The sequence below is a fragment of the Lynx rufus genome, unplaced genomic scaffold, assembly GCF_022079265.1.
Source record: "Lynx rufus isolate CCGP_SWC_20201006 ecotype Redwood Valley unplaced genomic scaffold, mLynRuf1.p SCAF_15, whole genome shotgun sequence".
Lineage (NCBI taxonomy): Eukaryota > Metazoa > Chordata > Mammalia > Carnivora > Felidae > Lynx > Lynx rufus.
In genome coordinates, this window is record NW_025814829.1 from 57,221,266 (window position 1) to 57,242,319 (window position 21,054).

General features: G+C 48.0%; 1 protein-coding gene and 1 non-coding gene across 2 annotated transcripts in view; both read left to right on the forward strand.

Moving 5' to 3' along the window:
- SDCCAG8 (SHH signaling and ciliogenesis regulator SDCCAG8) overlaps positions 1 to 21,054 on the forward strand; it is a 247,737-nt gene that overhangs the window by 210,235 nt on the left and 16,448 nt on the right. The window lies entirely within an intron of this gene.
- LOC124510524 (U1 spliceosomal RNA) lies at positions 7,873 to 8,037 on the forward strand. The gene has a single exon (XR_006961730.1). It is a non-coding gene; the product is annotated as a U1 spliceosomal RNA (small nuclear RNA).

Genomic DNA, 21,054 nt, shown 5'->3' on the forward strand with positions numbered 1-21,054 from the left:
TTTGCGATGCACACATTTTGTTTTACTGCTGTAAAGAGAGCTGTCAAAATACAACTACATGGATAATTTACTAAAATACAGTCAAATATAAGGTTGATCAAAAAGAAAGTGCACTGGGTCAGCCTGCCTGTTCCCAGCTCTGCCTGTTCCCTGCTCTGAAAGGTGTCCCCGCCTCGCGATCCCATGAATGCTGCTTGGGGAAGGCGGCAACTTTGCGGTCTTTGTTTTAATCCCGCGGCGTGGTCTCAGGAGTCAGCAGTTCCTTCAAACTGTCTGTGGCATGACTAGCAGAGTCCTTGAGAGGCTCTAGAAGTCCATTTTCTTAGTCTCCAAAAAATTTGCATCGATGGGAAACATTTTTTCTTTCTTGGCACATCCAGTCAGATTTGAACTACATTAGCATTCTGCTGTGTTGTGAAACGGATTGCATCGAAACCTTTGTTACCAGTCAGGCAGTACATTTTATTTCCGTATTACTCTCTTTCAGGGTTATTGGTACAGATGAGTGTACTGTCGTATCTTGTCGGTTCATCAGTAACTCACATTGCTGTAGAGTCAATGGAGAGGTTTTCTTCAATGAAGTCCTCTTTCTGAATTCTAAGACCGCTCACCTGCACCTGGGCCCTCCCCTTGCACGCCGATCTACTGCTTTCCTTACCCATGTGCCAAGGTCTTTCTGGAGGTGCTGAGGGGCGGGGCCAGTATCTAATCTACTTGGGTAGCCACTGTGGCCAGAGCTCATAAAATGTAGTTGGAAGTCTGTTTAAACAAAGCTTACCGAATCGCGTCACGTTGATGCCGTCATGAGTGAGTCCTCGAGCAGAGATTTAACTTGCCTCCACTCCACCACTGAGGTTCCTCTCCCAGCACTTTCCCAGAAGCGTCTTTGCGAAATTCCCCCAGATAGGGATCCCGTCGACAACTACATGCAACCCCCTGGGAGTGACATCTTCTCTGTCTTGTCCTCCACCATTTCCCAGCAGCCGGTAGGGAGTACGTTGTAGGTGTTTGGTAAATACTTGCCGGGACAGGTGAATGTTGTGGTATTTTCCTCACGTTGCATTGAAGTCCCTGCCTCTTAGTCACTGGAAAACACCAGCATCAACAGCGTGTATGGTACTTAAACAGCTTTAGCAAGATCATATGCTGCATCTCCAGCTGCTGCCAGTGAAATTGTTTTCCTAGAAAGTCCCCAAGGCCTTCTCTACACCGAGGCATTGCCCTCTTTTTTATCTAGTTTTCTTTTAGCAAAAAAAAAAAAAAAAAAAAAAAAAAAAAGAAGTCCATATTCTTCAGAAGCAAAAGCAATATGACCTCCACAAATGTAACTAATTCTCTACTCCAGCTGAAGGTGGAGATGGCAGCTTTTGCCAGTGGTTCCTTGAAAGCCATCTCTATAAAAAGGGTGATGTGACTGTGATGCCATCTGATTTCAGGCCAGTCGGTGCTTTATAAGCACGGTCTGTGATGCTGTCATTACAAATCCTATTTTCCCTGGGGCGCCTGGGTGGCTCAGTTGGATGAGCGTTCCACTTTGGCTCAGGTCACGATCTCACAGTTCGTGAGTTCGAGTCCCGCATCGGGCTCTGTGCTGATGGCTCGGAGCCTGGAGCCTGATTCGGGTTCTGTGCCTCCCTCTCTCTCTTCCCCTCCCCCACCACTTACACTTTGTCTCTCTGTCTCTCTCTCTCAAAAATAAATAAACACTTAAAAAAAATCCTTCTTTCCTTCAATACCTGCCTATGTCAGGTCCTGTGCCAGACATTGTGGCTGCCCGTGAGAACCATCCCCTTCTCACAAAGGGCTGACCTTTCTTCCTGTAGACAGTTCTGATGCACTGTGATCAGAGCGATGATGTGGAACACGGGAGAAGGAACATATAGGAGGAGATCAGATAGGGCTTTGTAGAAGGTGATTCTTGACTCTGAAGGAGAGCTGGGTATATGCAGAGAGTAAAAAAAGGCACTCTTTCTAATAATATTCTTTGTTTTCCACACTTTGGAAGATCGGTTTAGACTTAAAACCCAACATGAGAAGCAGCACATGACTTCTGTCTGACCTCCCTTGTATTCCCAATGTCGAGGCATGGTTCTATGTCTTGTCCCTCCTGGTGGCTCAGTCAGCTAGCCTGGAGTGTTTCTGTTGGCTGTCCAGCTCAAGACCGTCCTGACTCAAGGACTTCTTATGATGCCTGTATGGCACAGTCCAATCACAGTGCAGGTCTCTGTGCAGATTTTTATCTTGGGAGGGAGAAAATAATACACATAACACAAAATGTTCTCTAGGGTAACATTACTCATTTAACTCAGCATATGATGAGTTCTGTGAGTTTTTCAGTAATTCATTGACACCTTCTCCCCATCTTTATGATAATTCTGAAGCCTATGCTTTTGACTCCATTCTCATGGGAAGGACTCTCGGCCATCTGTGATGGGAAAGAAAACAAGACCATTCTGCCACATGGGCACATGCCCACACAGGATATTTAAAAAGCAACGTCTCCGGGAAATACCTGTCCATGTAATCAATCTGAACTCTCAGTGTTCCTATGAGCGCCAGCAGGTGTAGATGGCTATTGTCTGGAGAGAAGGCTGGAAATAACCCTTTATTCAGAACCCTGTAAAGAAAGTTGGGTTGCCACGGTCAGATCCTCTTGACCCTACATTGCTGACAAGGTCGGAGAAAATGCTATTCCTAGAGGGGAACAGAAGTGGCTATCAAGGGTTAACCTGGCCCTGATTGACACTTGATCTTCAGAGTAGTATTTATTTTTAGACGCTTCAGTGTAAAGCATGTGGTACTGGTACTTAAAAGAATTTTTTTTTTTTTTTTCCCGAACATTGCACGCTTAGGCTTTTCCATCATACTAACTGCTCACAGGGAGCTTGCCCAGTTCCTCCCATTCTCTGGGATGGGTTGGTCGCATGTTGTGAATTTTAACATTTGCATCTGGCTCTTTATTTTCACGAGGGGGTCACAACCTAGCGATTTCGTCTTGTGCTCAAGTAAATGACTACACGCTCTGAGTGGATTCACCTAGCTAGAATTTGATCTGAATGGGACAGACCAACGGATAGTTGTCAGAGACTGTCCTTAACAGTTCCCTGCACCAGTAAGCCTGCTACCACTTAGTTAACTGAGATGCCAGGGAATTCCAAAAAAAAAAAAAAAAAAAAAAAATCTAATTAATACACATTATTAAACATATTTACACACACTGAACTATTTCAAACCAGTAATGCTGGAATAAAGACAAAATAATACTGTGTATTTACATAACACCATAACACCTTTCACTAGGAAACTCTCAAGTCTTCACCAACTTACTATGCCGCACTGCACCCCACGAGGTGTGTCGGAAGTAAAGGTAGAACGGTACCAAGTGCTAACGAGAGGAGGGAAGCACACGTCTTGTGTAGGGTGATAGAGACTCCTGAGTGGCCCCAGAGCATTCAAGTTCAGGTCACCCTGTGGTAAGGTAGCATCACAGGATTATGGATTTTAGTTTCCTTCTTTATGGTGTTGCTTTTGTTGTGTTTCCCATCTAGCCTGAAGCCTGTGCTGTACTTGAATTGACTGGAGGGATGAGCAGAAAGGACTGAGGCAAGCCTACCCTTGACCTTGACAGTGCCCCCTAACCTGGTCACTTGGTCTCTTGTGTAACTTTCCCTAGACCCTGCCAAATAGGATTTTCTTCATTTTTTCCCCTTAGTGGCAATTTTTTTTTACTTTTTTTTTTTAACATTTATTTATTATTGAGAGACAGAGAGACACAGAGTGTGAGCAGGGGAGGGGTAGAGAGAGGGGGAGACACAGAATCCGAAGCAGGCTCCAGGCTCTGAGCTGTCAGCACAGAGCCTGATGCGGGGCTCGAACTCAACAAACCGCGAGATCATGACCTGAGCCGAAGTCAGTTGCCTAACCAACTGAGCCACCCAGGTGCCCCAATTTTTTTTTTTTTTTTTTTAATCTGAGTGTGACAGTCTACTTTCCAGAAATGCCTCAAGGCAGCCAGACACATGCTAGTCAGTGAGAAAGGTGTTGGTGAGCCCTGGTCTCCTCTGGAAGGGTCAGGGCTGATGCCATTTCCAGCACCTCCCATAACAGGACTGGCCCAGCACAGCAAGCACAGAGAACATTCCAGGACTTCTGGGGAGCACCTGGGGCAGACCCAGAGCTGGATGCAGTCGAGAACCCATGTGAACACAAGAATATAAACAGACCAATGGGAATAGTGAACTATGCATTTAGATTTTTAAATAGCATACATTAACATCTTGGAATGAATTTTGCATTTAATATTCCATTGCATTTCCAGAAAGTTTAGTGCTGGAATTTAGTATTCATTTGGTTATGCTACACAGTGAATTTATTCACCTGCTCCTTTGAGGAAAAAGAGGAACTTTCTCTCTAGAAGCCTTTCTCACAGGAAAGCCTTTATTTTGGCTTAACCTCTCAGATTTTTGGATAATTTAGGTGTCACAGATAAACCCATGATAGGATAGCTTTCAGACACTATAATTTAAGTGTCTCTGAAATGTAATAAATAGAGCTTTGTCTGGGTTTGGAGAAATAATGTTTTCTTCCCAAACAGCTGTTCATTTGTATTAACAATTTTCTCTCTCTGGAAAGGCAGTATTTCTGTTTTATATCCAATCTTGTCTCCTTTCTATCACGTTAGCTGTGTTCACTCCATTGTGGCAGTGTTTTTAATATCCCTGAGCACCGTGGGCTGATGACAAAGCTGACCTCAGGGGCTTCCAGAAGAGAAGCTACTACTTGTTTTTCCCTAGCTTATTTCTGGTCAGACTGTCCCTGTATATCTTACTGGGGCTGGCTGATTTCAGTGCCTTTTCATTTTGTCTGAGACCATTTGGAGAAGGCATTTAAACACCAAATGCAGGATGCACAAATCTATACAAATCTATGCCCCCTTCTTCAGTTGGCAAAGCCAAAGGTCTTTGGTTGTTCATTTTGGGGCCCCTAATTAGCACCCAAAGAGGCAATTTCTGAGGCTGTGATGAAGATAGTCATAGCAAGCTGTGAGGTCTGGCCACAGGAGCGACTGAAATATATTAGATACTGGCCCTCCCCTCAAAGAGGTCACGCCCAATGGGCCTACACTAGACCTTTGCACACGGGAGAAAGAAAGCAGAGAATCATGGGAGTGAGAACATGAATATAAAATAAAGTTTCCTAACAATCTTGTGAGATGGACAGGTGGGACATGTATGGTAAAAATTACATTTTACTTTGAAGTCATCTGGTTAGAGAGAGGCTAAATATCACCAAACTCCCATGGCTGGTAGGCTGAGAATCAGACCCTTTCCTACTTAATGTCTCTGAGAGTCATCATAGGGAAGGGTAGTTAAGAACGTGCCTTCTGAACCCAGATGGCACGGCTTCAAATACCTGCTCTGCCCTCTTCTGTGCTGTGTGATTTGGGACGAGCTACTTAACGTGGGCCTAAACATCTCCATCCATAAAATTATGACAGTTGTGTTACGTATCTCATGGGGTTAAGAGGATTGCACGAATTATTACACAAATGTTCAGAGCAGTGCCTGGCACACAGCAAGGACTCAATAAACGTTAGATATGTGTATTGCCACAGCGCTCAGCACAGGGAGCAACATGTACAACCTGTAATCAGAGCTCGTGAACATTAAATAGGTCTTCCCTACACCTTTAGCGAAGTTAGAATGAAACAGGGTTTTTGTTCTCGTGCTGTAACCCAGGACTACTGCAGCCCTTGCAATTAATGAAGGACACAACGTTCACAATGTCGGCCTCTGGGGAATACTGTCAGGGGGACGGACGGTTAATAATCAGGTCTCCACCCCTGACAGATCAGAAGTGCTGCCTCATAACGATGCATTCCAGAATACTCTAGAGAGGCCTTTGAGACTCATCTCCTTTAAGTTTGAAAGCGTGGGGGCACTTGGTGCTTATACAGCGCTAACTTCCAAGTAACACATCTCCGTTCACAGTCTATTATGCTCAGACCCTCCTGGAAACTGCTTTTGACTGTTGACTGGAAATGTGACCAAAGATTAATGAATTTGGAAGCACTGAAGTGATAGAAAAGGTATTTGTTTGCTTGCTTGGCTGGTTGGTTAAAATCCTATTCTGTGTTGAACTGAGTTGGAGTCAGCGGTGAAATTAGGAAGCTGGGGGATCCAGTGATTTTGGAAATCGGTCCAGGTCCAATCAGGTGAGGGGGATGCGAGGAGGGAGAGAGCAGAGGCCGGAGAAAAACCCACCCCAGATTACAGCCCCCAGATCCCACTGGCCCAGAAGCCAGAGGAGAGTCTCGGGGACACCTCGGGGCTTTGTGTGTGGGGGGGAGCTGTCTGCTTGGGCACATATGTGCACCAAACCTCCCTTTGCTCCATGCCAGCATCTGATCAGCAGCCTCCAAATGTTCTAGCATCCCCAGCAGATCATTTTGATTCAGAAGCCCTATATTGACAGTTAACTTTTACTGAAAGACTATTGTCTTGATAAGAAATTCCTGACAACTTCAGTGATGTTGGATTCCAAGTATAAAATGACAGCTCGGATGGTGTGTGTTTGTGTGTGTGATGCATTCAAATGCTCTACGGAAAACTCTAATCTTTCACTACGCTGGAGGGGGCACCCAGCATTCAGGCTCTGTGCAAGTGCACATAAACACACGTGATACTTGAACCACGGACCCTATAGAATTTACTAGCATACGTGGAAATTTGGTGAGGACAAAGTTGTTTTTTGTTTTGTTTTGCTAGGAGACTGTCTTGTCAAATGTCCAGTAGCTTTTAGTTAAGTTCCACCCAAGGACAATGTGGTATGGACAAAGAAGCACGAGATCTTAAACAGAGAAATCTGGCTTTCAGTCCTGTCTTAGCTATTTTATAGCTGCCGTGAGGATCATGGGTTTAGATGACAGACCTGGGATTGTGTTCTAGCTCTCCACTTACTATGTGTATAAGGCAAGATATCGGGGGCATCTCTGGGCCTCACTTTCTTGTCTATAAAATGAGGATCACAATAGTAGCCATAATACCTTCTTGAAAAGGTTGCTAATAATGACTTACAAATAACTGGAAAAACACTTAGCACAGTCACTGCACATAGAAGAGTCTCAATTAATAATAATAATAATACCTCATACTGTTTATTGCTTTAGTTATGTTATTATGGAATCTTAATTGCCTCGTTCATTTGAAAGAAGCAGCACTTCGTCTATTCGGGGCCGTTTTCAGAGTTAGGTGAGCTCGTGTATGTGGAAGCACTGTGCATATGCTCTGAAGTACTTTTTTAATGTTTATTTATTTGTTTTGAGAGAGAGAGAAAGCCAGCATGAGCGGGGGAGGGGCAAAAAGAGAGGGGGAGAGAGAGAGAACCCCAAGCAGAGAATCCTGACACGGGGCTCCATCCCACGACGGTGAGATCATGACCTGAGCCGAAATCAAGGGTCAGACACTCACCTGACTGAGCCCCCCAGGCGCCCCTGAAACACTTTATTAAAAATAATAATGATGATGGTGATTGTACTTTCACTTAGTGAGGATCTCTAAGGGCCAGGCGTTTTACATGCTGTCTCTAACTCTCCAAGTAGTCCTGGGAGGTAGTAGAATCATTTTATATTGGAAATGAAACAGGCTTAGAAGAATTTGCCTGGGACCATGCTGAGATTTCAACGTAGATTTTTTTCTTTTAATTCAAAGTCGTCATTCTACATAGCTGCATCTCAATGGTAACAAAACAATTGTTAATAATAGGTTATTGTTCCTGTTGATAATAGAATCAGGCTCCCGGCATCTAGTCTGTGTAATCATCGAGTAGTATAACCTGCACTGCATGTATTTTATATTAAAACATATGATTTTTATACTTACCTGGCAAGGGAGATACCATGATCAGCGAAGGTGGTTTTCCCAGGGCGAGGCTTATCCATTGCACTCCGGATGTGTTGACCCCTGCGATTTCCCCAAATGTGGGAAACTTGACTGCACAATTTGTGGTAGTGGGTGACTGCATTCGCGCTTTCCCCTGGGCGGGGGGGACAAATGTATGAATTTGACAAAATGCATTGAACACATACTCACAGACTTACATGTGTATCCACCCATGAAGCCCGAGGCTATGGAGGAAGTTTCAGAAAGGAGGAACCTGTCGGCAAGATCTAGGCAGTGGCCTTGTGGTTGGAAAACACGTGCTATCCCCACATCCCCAAGGGGAATAATTTGAAGGGCATACTTTTTGAATGGCTAAGTTCTGATACTTTCATTATAATATTCAATGCTTTCTTAGTCACTCCTCATGTTTTTGCATTTCAGTTACATGAATTTTCATTCACATTGTAGATTACAAGTAAATGGAATTTACAGTTTGGTGCCCCCATCAGCATACTAATTTGAACTAGTTTATTGCTCACCAGCTGACAGTGGTCTGCTCAGGTGGGCAGCCTGGAACCCGGGCATATCCTGAGGGGACGTGTCTGTGCAGAAGTGTCCCTGAACACCTGGAGCCTACTGGACTTCATGAGACCTGCATGGCTCTGGCAGTTACTTTTTTTTTTTTTTTAATTTTTCAATGTTTATTTATTTTTGAGAGAGAGCGAGAGACGGAGAGACAGAGCACTAGTGGGGGAGGGACAGAGAGAGAGGGAGACGCAGAATCCGAAGCAGGCTCCAGGCCCCGAGCTGTCAGCACAGAGCCCGACACAGGGCTCGAACCTACGAACCATGAGATCATGGCCTGAGCCAAAGTCAGATGCCTAATCAGCTGAGCCACCCAGGTTCCCTGGGTTTCAGCAATTCCTCACTGCAGGTTTGCTGAAGTTTTGCTTCTTTTTTTTTTTTTTTTTTGCTAACCCTTTCTAAGCCTCAGTCTCCACAATCTATTAAATCAAAATAATAGTGCCTGACTACTTAGAGTTTCCAAGCAGATAAAGGGATATTTCATTTAACGTGCTCAGCACTTAACACTGCATCCTTTTCCACCCTTCTTTGACTTCTGAAAGAAAAAAAAAGGGTCTACTTTTGCAACAATGGAATATTCGGTTTGCTTTTTTTACCATCCCTCATTTGCACGGACTTGGAAAACCATGCGTGGCCAACCAACACATGGATCAAACAAATTTACAAGGAGATCAGAAACGGCTTTTCACCTGTGACTGAGTGGTGCCACCGGTGGGGGTGTCCCATCTGCAAGAGGGCTCTCTGCACCAGTCCGGAGGGAATATCCCAGCTGTCCCTATGTTACAGAGGCTAGACCAACTGCCCCTCACCCCCCCACTCTGCAGATTTTTGCTCCTGAAGCCGAGCGCCCTGGCCTCGATCACTCACATGTGTCTGCCAGGTTTAACTTTTAGTTTGTCTAAAAGTTAGTCTTTCTCATTCCTGGCCTGATGAAATATTTTAGAATATTTTCCCAGTCCCGCTCCCCTCCCCCGCCCCCCACCGCTCTAAGTTACAAATGGCCAGATTTCAGTCATCAGGAGAGTCGAATGTATTATTTTTTTGCAGCCTGTCTTTCTGGGGGCCGGATTCCAAGGAGGCAGCCCGTGGGCTCACAGGCCAGGAGAGCCAGGATTTCAACAGCGTCAACAATCTTTGCTCATCATACGGAAAAGCAGTGTGTCAGTGCCGGCTCATTAGCATACAGCCGCGCCGTGCTTGCTAACAAAGCAGGCTCTGGGTATCTGCTGGTTTCTCAGATTGTCCGTCTTCCTTGACCAAAAAGAAGAGGAGAGATAGCTTCAGGCAAGGGTGCCGTCCCTCTCCCGAGGCCAGAAAGCCTCCCAAGGATTCCCAGAGGGAGAGCTTTGAAGTGGTTTTCAAGTAATCAAGCTCTTGGAAAAAGGAGACCAGCCACCCTTTGTTTTTCTAATCTTGTTCTGAATCACGACAGGCAAATAAATCGCCATGTTGTCGAGTTAAAAATGAGCGAGCCCCGAATAATTCCCAATCATCCCTTTAACAGTTCTGTTTAGTTAGCAGGCTTCAAAAGAAAGAACTATATATATGTGGGCAGAGGTACGCCTGCGTGCCCCGCGCGGTCTGTCTCCCGATCCCTCTTTTGTTAGGGGGATGGAGGGGAAGGAGAAACTTACAAGCAGATGTGCTGCTAGATCTACAGGCTTCTGCCAACCATATGGCATCTTAAAGAAAGATGGTTGGAGCGTCTGGATTAGCAAAGAGTCGGGATGGGAAGCCATGTGTCGTGTTGGTACAGGCAGTTGTTTGAGCTCTCTCTAAATGGCTTCAGGAGATTGTGTAATGGAACAAATGGTCCTGGGAGCCCGGGAACAGCCTTGCCGCTGCTGGATAGGCAGTCGGCCCTCGGGCGGGAGCTGTTTCCCTTTTTCCTCCCCCCTTGTGGCCTCTCCTTCTTTTAGTGTTCTTCCAACTCCGAGAATGGACTCAGAACTTTTCCACTTAGAATTTCGCTCTGGGCTCTCCCCGCCTGGATGTGTGCCTGAACTCTCTCCTCTCCCTTGAACCTGGAAGTGAACGCTGGGGTCCTGCCGGGCCGACAGAGGCCTTTCCCAGCTCCCCGGGAGGCGTTCTCCCACCACAACTTCCAGAAACCCCAAGAGATGAAAAATCTTTAATCCCTTAATGGGTCAGCTCAGAGTTTTATGTGGTCCCAGGTGTTGACCACCTAAGAGACGTGCGTGCCCCTTCACCATTTTGGATCTCATGTGTGCCACTTAAAAACAAATTGTAGTAATTCCATAGCAGTGAATTCTTTGGTCTTTTGGGTCATGCATGCCATTAACTGAGCAGGACTCCACCACTCCCTGATACGAAATGCAAATATAAGTTCAAGACTTGAGACACTGCGATACTGGCACCGTGTGGGCAGTGTTTCATCTGGGGTCACGTTCTCTGTCCGTTCTTGTTTTGAGAAACTGAGGCAGAAGGGACACCTTCCAGCCAGAGCAAATCTTTGGAGCTGTTCTCTTGGCCAAGCTCTCTGGACACTTCAGCTGCGTTCTGGGGCAAACAGATCTTTCTTTGTGGCCAGTTCAGGGCCACTGCATATACGATGCAATGCCTTTCGCTGCTAGCAAGTTGGGTCGGCCTCCTCAAGGGAATGGGTGACCCACCCCCAGGCGCCATGATGTATCAGATGCCCTGATGTATCATGCACTGTGGTCCACGGGAGGCGCGATGAGTAGCTGAGGCAGTGAAAGAACTGGGTCCGTGGGAGTCTCTTGTGGGTGCCTGGTTTGTGCTGCGCGCCATGGGAGCAGAGAGCACTGAACAGCAGCATCTCCTTTAGGGTTTGAGCTCCCACCCCCCACCCCCCGCCCAGATCACAGGCAGTGAGCCCAACTGCCCCAGAGAATGGGAGCAAATAAGAAGTGAGAGCCCGGGTTAAAAGTGAATAACGTCCCCCCCCCCCCCACCTCAAGAAATGAAACGTAGAGCATGTGCAGGACTGGGCTGCAGTGGGAAGGAAGAAAACAGCGTCCCCAAATCTGAATATGTCTTCAAACTGTCATTGTTTTTATGTACTTGCGGCTGAGGCAGATGATTTTCACTGTCTGACACAAGGTCATCTGAGAATCACTTGGAGATCATTACCAATTTCTTTCATAAATAACTCTTTTCTGCAAGGATACCAATGTCACCCAGTTATTTCAGATGAGGTGCCATTTCATTTTTGTGAATTCTTTGTATTAAAAAATTATTCGTGGGGCGCCTGAGTAGCTCAGTCAGTTGAGCATCCGACTCCCTCTCAGGTCATGATCTCACGGTTTCGTGAGTTCAAGCCCCGCATCGGGCTCTGTGCTGACATGACAGCTGGGAATCTGGAGCCTGCTTTGGATTCTGTGTCCCTCTCTCTGTCCCTCCCCTGCTCGCTCTCTCTTTGTCTCTCTCAAAAATAAACATTAAAAAATTTCAAAAAAATTATTTATATCTCATAGACACAGGTTAAAAACACATTACTTTGACCCCCACCCCCAGGGCTCATTTCATGCTGAACATGGGGCGGAGGTGGGGGGCCGTGGGGGAAGTATCATTTTGATTGTTATCTCCCAATTGGAAGAAATTACCACTTTAATCCTTTATACCATCCAAGTGTACATGGTCCCAAATTTGTCAGCATTAGAATTTCTTGAAACAATGCAATTAAACTGCAACATATTTCCTAACATTCTTAATTAAGACAGTAACTGAAAAATGTAGATTAACAGAAGTTACTGTTTTTATCAACACATTTTCTTTCTTTCCCGCCACCATCACATCCCCCTCCCCCATCCCTTTTTCTTTTTTTTTTTTTTTTTTTTGCTTTAAATGTCTGATGTCAGTTTCGTCCACATGTACATTATGCACATGGCACCGAAGAAACAAAGTAAAAAATTCTCTTTTAATTCTGAGCTGCATGCCCAACGCCACATGCACTGTCTGTTACATGTCGCTTCTTATGAGGTTCATGCTGGGAGTTTCTTTTTAAAGGCAAAGTGTTTCTGAAGGAAAGAGTTCAGGTTGCGCAGATTGTGTTAGAAAAACCTCACTCTCTCCGAGTGGAATTAATATACTGATTGTTCCGTGCAGGCTCAAACTGGCAATGTGTGCAAAAGTTCAAGAGTATCTGGGAGTGGAAATATGGAGGAGAATTTGAGAGAGTGAGCGCACACAAAGAGATGGGAAGTGTTGTTGGAAAGTGAAATTAATGGTAACTTTGTAAGCAGGCAGAGGGAATGTAAGTATGAACAACTGTGCAGTAAAGGGTCCTCAGGCTTAGAACATTTGTGCGGAATCAGAAAGCCCTGATTCTCATGGCGCATTTAGGATAGGTCATGAAAACCAGTTGGGTTATTGGAGGACAATGGGGGCGCGGATAAAGCGCTGTCACACCCAGCACCTTTTAACTCGCATTTCTTTGAGGTCTTCAGGTGTTGGGCCCTTTCAATTGGGTCACAGGAGAAGCTTAATCACTAACCCAGAAACCGAAGCGGGCCGTAATGGTGCTTCGGCCTGTCAGCCAATATTTTTTTCCTGGTTGGTTATAATCTTGAGTGTCCAGGATGATCCACAAACGGTGAACGTTTGGTTTACACGTAAGGAATTAAAAGGTAAGAAAAGCCAGTAACAATCGCGCGGCACCTTTCCCATCACAAGGAAACTTTTCCCGCAGTGCTCCCCAGGGAGAAGGAGACGGGGGACGGGAGCTTGGAGTTAATGAGCCTTTCGCCCATCTCCTTCTTCGACTGCCACGTCGGCTTAATCCTCGCCGTCCGCCACAGCCCGGAGCCCCGCGGGCCCCGCGGAGCCGCCCCGGCCGCCCGGCAGGTGCAGGCGCCTTCCCGGGACCCCCCTCCCGCGGGCAGCCGCGGCGCAGCCCAGAGGTCGGGGCGAGCGGCCGCGCGGCCCGGGGGTTGGGGCGCGGGGGGGGGGGGTCGTCGGCGGGCGCGGTGGGGGGCCGGAGCCGGGCGCCTCCCCGCCCGCCGCGGGAGGGGCCGCCCGCAGCCCCGGGCGCGCTCGGAGGCGGCCTGAGAGCAGGTGCAGGGGCGCGGCGGGCGCGCTCGGAAGTGGCCAGCGCGCGGCGGGAGGCGGGCTGCATCTCCGGGGCTCGTCCTGAGCGCGCACCACCGCTCCCCGCTCCCGTCGACGGGATTTTCACTGCAAGTCTGACATGGAGCCTTTCATTGGCGGCATCTAGGAAAAGGTGGGGGGGGGGGGGAGGCGAGGTGGGGGGGAGACGACCACTACCTTCTGTTTGGCAGCTGCTCGTCTCTAAAGCAGGACACTGTCTCCGGGGATGGTTTAGGGCAGGTCCTCCCGTGGCCGTGAGCTCAGGTCAGGGCTTGGGAGGATGTCAGTATTGTGCGCCCACACCTCTCAAAATGCTGCGCTGCGGCCTGTGGGAAGGGACACTAGCAGGGTCCCCAGCCTCCCGTCACCGCCCCGCGCCGCGCCCCAGGCCCAGCTGTCGGTCCTGTAGCCCCTCACCGCCTGTTGTCATCGCCTGGGAGGGTGTTACTGCCGCTGCATCACAACCACCAGGACCTGGCCTAGAGAGAGTAAATACTGGATGGATGATTTAGCATGCCTGGGGGTTCTTCTTAAAATCTGGGCACTGCTGCCCACAGGGGGTTCCTAGTCTACACAGCAGAAGCTCACCGGGCGTGGGGGCCATGACCGGAACCTTGGTGGTGGTGCTGGGAGGGCCTCGGCATCAACACTGAGCCCACTGCTGGGGCCCTCGCTTGGCCCGGGGGAGCAGCCTTCAGGAAGCCCGTCCTTCCCTCTCTTTTCTGTTCCTCTCATTCAGGAACTCTTAATTGAGGAAGGATGCCTCCTTTGCTCTGTTCGGAACACTGACCAAGTGCTGTAGAGACAGAGCCCCTGACCCTCTCCGCCATCCTGTAGTGACACCTCGCTGCTCTCTGAACCCAATCCTGTCTCCCCTGCTCTCTCAGGGACTGCACACCTTGGACACAGAGATGGCTTCTGCTTGGAGCACCCCAAGGTTGATGGATGACCGGAGGCAGTGGTGGCCTTCCCTCATCCAGAGCCGTCTTAATACGTCTTCTCTCCCTGCCGCCCACCTCAAGGCCACCGTGGTTTCCTGAGCTGCGTGGGGCACTTTGTTTACTTGTGCTCCTTTTACAAAATAGAGGAAGGAGTATTGGAAGCCTAGTCTGGTTCTCTTGCCACTTTTAAAATTCAGAATTTCACAACCCAAACGTTAAAGTGTCGATAATTGGTTCCTTCTGCCCCCCGCGACGGCGTGGAACTGGGCGAGGTTAGGACTCTTGTGCTGCCCGAGTTCCCCGGAAAGGAAGCGGGCAGGCCTCTGCCGGACCTTCTAGCTGGAAGAGCTCTGCCACCGTATTATCCCGACGCCCATCACTGTGTGCAGGACCCCCTTTTACTAAATGATTTATTACTCTTAGCAGAATTCCTTTGGCTGCAGATTTTATTTCTGAGTCACTCTGTTCAGCTCAATTGGTCGCCTTCAGTTACCGTGGCAACCAGCAGATGGGGTTCTTTGACAAGGGTCAGCAGGGAGGCTGCCTCAGTATAGACTATAGAGGGAAGAGGAGCTAAATAAAAAGCTTTCAGCACTGACAGTTCTGTAGCGGATGGCCAGGAGTACTTATCAAATTACTTGCATTAAAACCTAATTAAGATGTGTGCCAGTAAGGGTGCCGTAGTGATTGGACCTGGTTACTGAGCTGCCGTGGGCCCACTCTGACTCGATCACACCTCTGTGGCCAATTTGCCGACCTCGAGGATGGTTGAACACGAAGAAGACAGAGGGCAAGCTCACTCCAGTGTGGATCTGCCGCACTCCAGGACACTCAGACCCTCTGGGAGCGCCTGGGGGACCTCACTGGCCCTGAATCTTCGTGCTAACGCCACACTGCTGCAGACACTCCGGAGGGCATCTGAACAGGCCCCTCGTGCGTTCTCATAGTGCCACATCTGCTTTTAAGACTATACTTGGCTTTAGTTGCAAATAGTATTCGTCAAAATAAAACTGATCTCTTAGTTGTTCCAGATACAGGGTACTAAATAGACATGCTGTCTAAGCACAAAGGATCTTTTCTGTAGGGAGGAAAGGGACATTTTCCGGTCAGTTGACAAAACTAGAAATCAGTAGGTTAGATAAAGGTATTTTGTCACTGTTCCAAGTCAATGTAGTTGATAATATACTGTGGTACATGGGAGTGTCTTTATCATTAGGATTTACACACTGAGGTCTGGGTGCCCGCAAATTACTGTCAGATGGCTCTGAAAACAATAAAAAATATACAGGGGCGCCTGGGTGGCTCAGTCGGTTAAGCGTCCGACTTCGGCTCGGGTCATGATCTCGTGGTCCGTGAGTTCAAGCCCCGCGTCAGGCTCTGTGCTGACAGCTCAGAGCCTGGAGCCTGTTTCAGATTCTGTGTCTCCCTCTTTCTCTGAGCCTCCCCTGTTCATGCTCTCTCTCTCTCTCTCTCTCTCTCTCTGTCTCAAAAATAAATAAACGTTAAAAATTTAAAAAAAATTAAAATAAATAAATAATATACATATCCATTGTGTGTGTGTGTGTGTGTGTGTGTGTGTGTGTGTGGAGAGAGAGAGGAGAATAATAAATGGGTTAAGTGATAACAGGTAAATTTGGATAAAGGGTATGCGGGTATTCTTTGTACTATTCTTACAACTTTTTGTAAGTATGATATTTTCTTTTTTTGATAGTATTTTCAAATATGAGTATTTTCAATATGATAGTATTTTCAAAGTATTTCAAAATACTATGTTTTTATTTTTTATTTTTAGAAAAATTTTTAATGTTTATTTTTTTATTTTTTATTGAAAACGTTTTTTTAATGTTTATTTATTTTTGAAGGAGAGAGAGAGAGAGAGACAGAGCCTGAGTGGGGGAGGGGCAGAGAGAGCTGGAGACACAGAATCCGAAGCAGGCGCTGGGCTCCGAGCTGTCAGCACAGAGCCTGACGCGGGGCTCGAACTCACCGACCACGAGATCATGACCTGAGCCGAAATCAAGAGTCGGACTCTTACCCGACTGAGCCACCAGGCGCCCCCCAAATAAATGCTTTTTAACAAGGGGATGCTTCCACTGAGGTTTAGGTAGAGGGTGGTAGGAGAGGCATCTGGGGTGCTCTGCTGGTGCTGCTAAATGGCCTCGCGCCGCATGTGGCCTGGACTCTCCTCTGTAGCAATCGTGAGACCCGACCGTCTTCATCCCTCCGTCCCGTTCCCTGTTGCACAGTGGGGCTGTGCTCCCCATGACTGCTTTTGCCTTAACGAGAGCGAGCTACAGGTGACCGTGGCTGGAGGCAAACAGTCTCCTAGGTTCTTTAGAGTTTAAGGTTCCTGACGCGTCGGCTCCTGCCCCTCCTGTTCCTGGTTGCAGGATCCTTTCTCCCTGCCAGGCCCTCCGAGGGGATCAGGAGCTCAGCCCGTGTCACATGGCACTTTCTCTCTCGGATGACAAGGCCGTGATGCAGCAGATGTTCTCAGTGTTCTGTGCCGAAGCTGAGGCTCATTTCCAGCCTGTCTTAAGCAGCTGGTCTGTGAGAGAGCCAGGTGACACCACCCGAGGCCTCGGGGGTGCGGCGGCCTGGGGAGCTGGCCCCCAGCAAGCTCCCCAAATGAGTCTCTGGAGCCCTGGGCCTCCCGCATCTGCGTCCTTCGTGCCAGCACCAGTCCGGACTAGGTTGGCATCCAGACTGAGGAGTCTGCAAACCGGTCGGGGACGAGATAACAGAAACGGGGCTTCGAAACTTTTAGGGCAATCGGTGCAGGAGTGTTTTTATTGTCCTTCGCAGAACTATCAGTCGGCAGCCAAGTGCAGTTAAAAAGGAACAAAAGCAAAGCCAGGACTGGCGATCCCCCTGAGCCGGGTGGAGGAGTACTGGCCCAGGGGCTCCCCCACCCCGGCCTCAGAGAATGACTGTGCCTCCAGCCCCCACTAGGTCCCCCAGTGGGTCACCTTTCTCAAGATCCTTGCCTAAAATCTTTTTTTTTTCTTTTTTAAGTATGAAATAGAAGGCCTTTTTCAAAAGGATTCTGAGATGCTTCCAAGAACACTGGATTTGGAGTCAAGAGACATGGGTTTCATTCTTAGATTTACTACACACAAGCTGTGTGACCACCGGCCGCAGGTTCACCATAATGGGCTGGACTGGATGACCTCTGAGGTGCCCCTCAGCTCTCACATGACTTCATCAGGTGCTCCTTTTGCAGAGAAGAGCAGGGGTCTCTCCCTCAATCGCTGCCCCTAAGCAGCGCCTGCCCCCCGCTTACGCTGATTGGAAATTTAAGAGAATGAAAAATTAAAGGGGTGCAGGAACATAAATTTTCTTTGCTGGAAAGGTCAACTCTCCCCAGAATGGCACAATCTTTAGAATGAACGACTCAATTACGATCACTGTCGAACAGGTTGGATTTGGACAAAGGAAATTAAAAGGCAGAGCAGCCATTGAAACTGCCTTCATGTTCTATGTGAGGATAACCGGCCGAATGTGTTCCAGATGCCTAAGCACGTGGCTTATTCTCGCTGACACCGTATGACGTTAATGAGATGGGATTACGTAAACTGTGGCGAGCGATGTTCAGGCATTGGAGAAAAGTGTACAACTTTAAGTTAATATGGCTTATTCGCTGAAATTAACTCCCTAGAGCAAGTTTTCAGGGTAATTGGGCTTTCAAACTTCAACTTGGGCAACCCGTGTTATTAGGACTAGAGCGGACCGCAGGGTTTGAGGATGGGAACACAGTGAGATTGTATGGTCACAGCGCCATGGACGTGTGGAGCTGGAAGAGAAGGCTATCATCCTGAAGCCCCGTGGCTGGCAAACTTTCTTTCCAAAGGGTCAGGCTGTCAACATTTCAGGCTCAGTTGCAGCTCCTCAACTGGGCTGTTACAGGGCAAAGCGGTCATAGACGATACGTGAAGGAGGAGCATAGCTGGGTTTCAGTCAGTGTATTTCAGGGCTGAAAGTGAATGTCATGGAGCGTTCACATCAAAGTATTCTTTTTCTTTTTTTTTTTTTTTTTTAAATTTGTCATTCGAAAATAGAAAAAGCATCCTTAGCTTGCAGATTGTGCAAAAACAGGCAGTGGTCCAGGGTGGGGTGTGGCCTGGGGGTGTGAAGTGTGCTGACCCCTGCTTCTAGCTTATTGTCTCATTTCACATGTGAGGAAACTGACACTCAATGTGACCACGTTGCTTTGCTTAACTTATGACTGACGTCCAAGCCTGGGAGTAGACCATGATAGTTTTCGTTTGGACAGTTGGCTGTTTTGAGGATCAGAGTTGGGGCCAGGGGGAGAAATTTTTCTCCACCAGAACTCATGTTGTATGTGTGACTAGTATTGTGAATTATCTCATGCCAGTGGTTCTTACCCTTGAGAATGTACCAGAATCACCCAGAGGGCTTAGGAAAACATACACCGCTGGGCCCCACCGTCCCCGGAGTTGCTGATTCAGGAGGTCTGGAGTTATTGTTTTCTCAGTTTTAGAAATGGAAAACCTGGGGCGCCTGGGTGGCGCAGTCGGTTAAGCGTCCGACTTCAGCCAGGTCACGATCTCGCGGTCCGGGAGTTCGAGCCCCGCGTCGGGCTCTGGGCTGATGGCTCAGAGCCTGGAGCCTGTTTCCGATTCTGTGTCTCCCTCTCTCTCTGCCCCTCCCCCGTTCATGCTCTGTCTCTCTCTGTCCCAAAAATAAATAAAAAACGTTGAAAAAAAAATTAAAAAAAAAAAAAAAAAAGAAATGGAGAACCTGAGGTTGACTGAGACCAAGCCTCTCGCCCCAGCGGAATAGGTAGTTCGTGGTAGGATTTTGAAGCCATGTCTGAACATCCAAGTACAGCTGGCACTCACGCATCTGTTCTGGGATCTTTTAAGTTAGTGGCGAATTTCGACAGCATACTTCAAATTATTTAATGTATATTTTACGCCCTTTCAAAGTTATGACATCTGAAGGCATGCTTATACTACAGACAAGAAATTACAGGTCTCTTTGGTGTAAATAGTGTCCATAGGAAAGTAGTTTGTTCATTCTGATGTATTTACCCAGCACAGTCTATATGGCAGGCACCTTGCTGAGTGCTGGAGATGGAGAGATGAACAAGACCCCATTCCTGTCCTCTGGGAACCCGAGTTCAGTGACAGTGGCAGACAAGCCACGACTGAGAACAGGACCGCAGCGGGTAACCAGGGCAGCTGGCTGCGGAAAGAGGGGATAGTTTAGGAACCAGTCTCCAGAGCCGGGCGTCTGAGCCCTGTGGATGGAAAGGGCAAGGGAGGAGGTGGCAAGGCGGCCTCAGAGCCAGGCGACCAGAGGTGGGCCCGCCCACAAGAGAGACACACAGGGCGAGGAGCAGGCCACTGTGACCCAGTCATCCTGGCTCTTACCCCTGCTGGTGGCCCGAGTTAGGAGGGCAGACGACTGACTTCTGTGCCTCCCTTTTCTCCTGCCCCCGACGATGCGGATGAGAGTAATACCTACCGCTTGCTCTTGTTAGGGGGACCACTCCCTGGGAACAGTAGAGACGTGATTGCATATTTTACAGTCAAGCATTTGCACTTTTTACATCCATATGTTGGTTGAAAAATGTTCATTTCCATGACGAGGCCCCTGTCCCTGTGAAATTGTGGGTCTGAGCATTTGAGAACACTTCTCTAAGAAGGGGAGGCACGTCTTTACTGTAGCCAGAGTGATCAAAGGAAGGGGTTCTGGTCTGAAAACATTTTAGGTTAAAAGACATTTGCCCTCCTTCCCAAACCAAAAGCAAAACAACACAAAAAGAGAAAGGGAAAAAAAAAAAAACCCAAACAAAAAAACACCCCACAGTAGTCGGTAGGAAGCTCCTGGGTGAAATTATTGAGCGAAACTCAAACCTCTAATCGAGAACACACATACATTTATGGGGACATCGGCCCCCTCTGGAGGAAGAAGGGGGCCGGCCTGGAGAAAACCACACGGGAAAGCAGCCCCATGGTGTTGGTACCAGGTTCACAAGTGTTCATTTGGTTATTATACCTCATAGCGTATTTATACACTGCATATATTTTGTATGTATCACATACAACATAAAAAAATTTAAATATATGTATTCACTCGCTTTCACAGTATTCATGGCAAACGAGTGTCTGAAGCACAGGACCAGAGCTGGCAGCTTGCACCGCTTCTGTTTTGCATAAGATATTTTACCCAGCCCACTCAGCTCTATAAAGTTGTTTTGTATTTTACCACTTGCTCCATCTTATCCTGAAGTCTTGCATATTTAAAAAAAAAAAAAAATGCTGGTTCTGATCATGGCTGCGGGTGTGGCACGGGGGATCGTCCAGGCCCAGCGTGGGTACAAGCCACCCATATCCGATCTGCATCCTGGGCTTCAGAAACCCAGGCCCGCTTGTTCCTATGGCCACTGTGGCCCCACCCGCCTGTACCTCCCCGGAGCCTTTGCACCTCGAGCCCGAGCCCCTCGAGCCTCGAGCCCGGGCCCCCACAGGCCCGCTTGTGCCCAATGGCGGTGGCTGGGCACCGGCAGGTCCGTAAGGAAACGGGCCTGGCCCCGGCCGTCAGGAAGGAGA